This window comes from Brassica napus, chromosome C8 (assembly GCF_020379485.1).
Source record: "Brassica napus cultivar Da-Ae chromosome C8, Da-Ae, whole genome shotgun sequence".
NCBI lineage: Eukaryota > Viridiplantae > Streptophyta > Magnoliopsida > Brassicales > Brassicaceae > Brassica > Brassica napus.
In genome coordinates this window covers 29,803,263-29,806,877 of record NC_063451.1, presented here as the reverse complement: position 1 = coordinate 29,806,877, position 3,615 = coordinate 29,803,263, and the positions used below count along the sequence as shown (strand labels likewise).

The window sequence follows — 3,615 nt, the reverse complement described above, 5'->3', positions numbered from 1 at the left end:
GCTGATACAAGTACTTCAAGAAAAACAAAAACTAAAACTAAAACTAAAGATTTACAAAAAACACATGTAGACCACCTCCATAGTACCATAAAATTATAAGAGATAAAAACAAGAAAAGACAGAAAATATGAGCGACTGTAAGAACATCCTTATCAACAGTACGAGAATGAGAATTTATTTTCAATTTTTTAACCAATTGGTCTTGGCCTAATCGTAAAGAGCTCGCAGCTGTTAGAGCTTAGAACCCCACAATTACATATGTATATATAACATATACATACACATATATGTGTTTTAAGAACCGAAGAGCAAGAACCTCCGTTGAAGTTGCTCTTAGTACCGCTCTGTGTTTGATTCCCCTTGGCCATCCAAGACATTTTAAATGCTAAAAAAACGCTTGCCCAAAAAAAAAAAAAAAAGGTAAAAAAACGCAGATCATGTGGATCTTGTGGTGATTAGTACTTGGACCTAGAAAATTTTTACTATCACACACTACGATTATAAAAAAAAAAAAATAGTATGAGGATGAATTTGCTTTTAAAAATTTATTGAATGGGTATTGGAACCTCATCAATTATTTTTGTTAATTAGCAATTAATTACTTTTTGAGAATCTCATCCTCGTACCTGGAGTTGCTCTAAAATATCATTATAGACCAAAACGTCATTTGTCATTTTTATTAATTAGCTTTAAGAAAAATTATTAATCATATCATTTAACTATATAAAGTATATCTTTGGACTTTTCAGTTTTGAACTAAATAACTAATTATAAAATTATTGATTATCAACTACTACATATAATAACGTTTAATAACGTCCCATAAACCACTATATAAACGAATAAGCCACAGTACATTTACATCACAACACACAAATATCAAACAAGAACCTAAAATGGCAGTACAAGCCAAAACATTCTATGCTCTCTTACTAACGTCACTCCAACTCCTCATAACAAGTCATGTATCATTCGCCGCCGGAGGAAAATGGACTCTCCTCCTCTCCAACGTCGGAATCTCCGCCATGCACATGCAGCTCCTCCGCAACGACCGTGTTGTAATGTTCGATAGAACCAATTTCGGGCCATCAAACATCTCTCTCCCCAACGGTAACTGCCGTAACAACCCACAAGACGCCGTTTCCAAAATCGACTGCACAGCTCACTCCATCGAATACGACGTCGCATCAAACACCGTCCGTCCCTTAACCGTACAATTCAACACATGGTGCTCCTCTGGTTCGGTCAGACCGGATGGTGTTCTCGTCCAAACCGGTGGAGACCGGGACGGTGGACTAAAAGCGAGAGTCTTCTCTCCTTGTAATAACAAACGATGCGACTGGGTCGAGATTAACAACGGTTTAACAAAGAGAAGGTGGTACTCTTCTAATCATATTCTTCCCGACGGTAAACAAATTGTTATCGGAGGTCAAGGACAGTTTAACTACGAGTTTTACCCCAAACGACATCTCCTAACGTTATCGCGTTACCGTTTTTGGCCGAGACTAATGATAGAGGACAAGAGAATAATCTTTACCCTTACGTGTTTCTCAACACTGATGGTAATTTATTTATATTCGCTAATAACCGAGCGATACTACTCGACTATGTTAAAAACACTGTGGTGAAAACTTATCCGGCGATTCCGGGTGGTGACCCGAGAAGCTACCCGAGCACCGGCTCAGCCGTTTTACTACCGTTAAAGAATCTCGAAGCGGTTAAAATCGACGCGGAAGTTCTAGTGTGTGGAGGTGCACCGAAGGGATCATACATCCTCGCTTTTAGAAGGAATACTTTCGTGAAAGCGCTTGACACGTGCGCGAGGATCAAGATTAACGACGAGAATCCTCAGTGGACGGTGGAGAAGATGCCACGTGCTAGAGTCATGGGAGACATGACGCTATTACCTAACGGAGATGTTTTGATAGTCAACGGTGGTTCTTCTGGCTCAGCTGCATGGGAGCTTGGTCGTGAACCGGTTTTCGTACCTGATCTATACCATCCCGAGAATCCGGTTAACTCCAGATTTGAGTCGTTAAACCCGAGTACAATCCCGAGAATGTATCACTCCACGGCGATTCTTCTCCGCGACGGGAAAGTTCTCGTCGGAGGAAGCAACCCTCACGGGTTTTATAACTTCACCGGAGTGCTTTTCCCGACCGAGTTAAGCTTGGAAGCTTTCTCTCCGGTTTATCTAGAACCGGAGTTTGCGAAACTACGTCCGAAGATTGTGTCTCCTAAGTCGCAAACAACTATAACGTATAGGAAAACTATGAAGCTGAAGTTTAAGGTGGTCGGAGAAGTCAAGGGTCCAGTTAAAGTGACGATGGTGTTTCCTTCGTTCACGACGCATTCGTTTTCGATGAATCAGAGGCTTTTGGTTTTGGATAATGTTAAGTTTAAGAGATCAAAATCTACGAACTATGAGGTTCAAGTAAGGACTCCAAGATCGGCGTTTATAGCACCTTCTGGTTATTATATGATGTTTGTGGTGAATGATAACATCCCAAGCGAAGGTATTTGGGTAAGGTTACGGTGATCCATATTTATAAGTTCATTGACTTCTTTAATTATTCTCTTCTAATGTGCATGTTTGTTTAATATATTAAAATATAATGATGTCTTCTTAATTATTTGAAGACTTGTAAAGTTTGTTTGGGTGACTTTTTTTTATTGACAACAAAAAATTGTATTTGTTGTAATAAGAATGTGTGTTCTTGATTTGATGATAATCATTAATTGGATTCTCTTTTTTCATGTCGGGCCTTGGTTAAATTAAAAGTATAATGTCGATCGGTAATATCATACTCTCATTGACGTGTAAGAATGTAAAAGTCTTGTGCATGAAGAAGATCGAAGAAGTACGTAGGATGGATATATAGAAACTATTGAAAAAGTGCTTAATTTTTTCCGTCAATTTAACATATTCATGTAAATTATTACAAGCATCCTTTTACATATGACACCAATGACTACACAGCTATTTGTCCTACCTGCCTTTGCTAAACTATCAGCTCGTATATTACATGATCTAGGTATTTTACAGAAGCTGAATTTAGCCATTTGCTCTTTAACGAGGTTCTGATATCTTCTATATGTAGACTGGACACGAGGAACTCATCGGTTGCATCCCCATTGGTATTGTGCGAGTTGTTTGTTGAGTAACGCTAGCTGAGTATCCACAGAACGTCACTGGGCCTAAGTTTTTTAGTTGTAGTATGGCAATAAGAAGTGCCTCAGCTTTAGCTTCCAATGGCGAACCAATTGGATCAATGGTGGCTTTCCCTTGGATTAGAAGATTTTTTTTATAGAGTAGAGTGTCCTAATGCCATTGTTTCTGCTGGCTTTGCAAACTCTGCTTTTGGTAAGTGAACTTTAATCTGAAGTCTTTTCCTCTTGTGTTAGTCTTCTTTTCCTATTATATAAAGTTGAATTGTAACTCTTCAACTTTAAGCTGGAGGAGAGTTGTATATGTGGGGAAAGATTAAGAACAATGGTGGTGATTGGATGTACCCTAAACGTATGATGGATTTAAGGTTCGTCTTAAGTCAAGATTCCACCGATTGTGTATATTCCTTTGATGATAAACGTTACAATTCCTTATGCAGTGGTTGG

The 3,615-nt window shown here is 38.7% G+C and overlaps 1 pseudogene; it reads left to right on the top strand.

Annotated features, from left to right (window-relative positions):
- The first annotated feature begins 504 nt into the window (after nucleotides 1-504).
- Nucleotides 505-2,620, top strand: LOC106433172 (annotated as a pseudogene).
- Nucleotides 2,621-3,615: the final 995 nt, after the last annotated feature.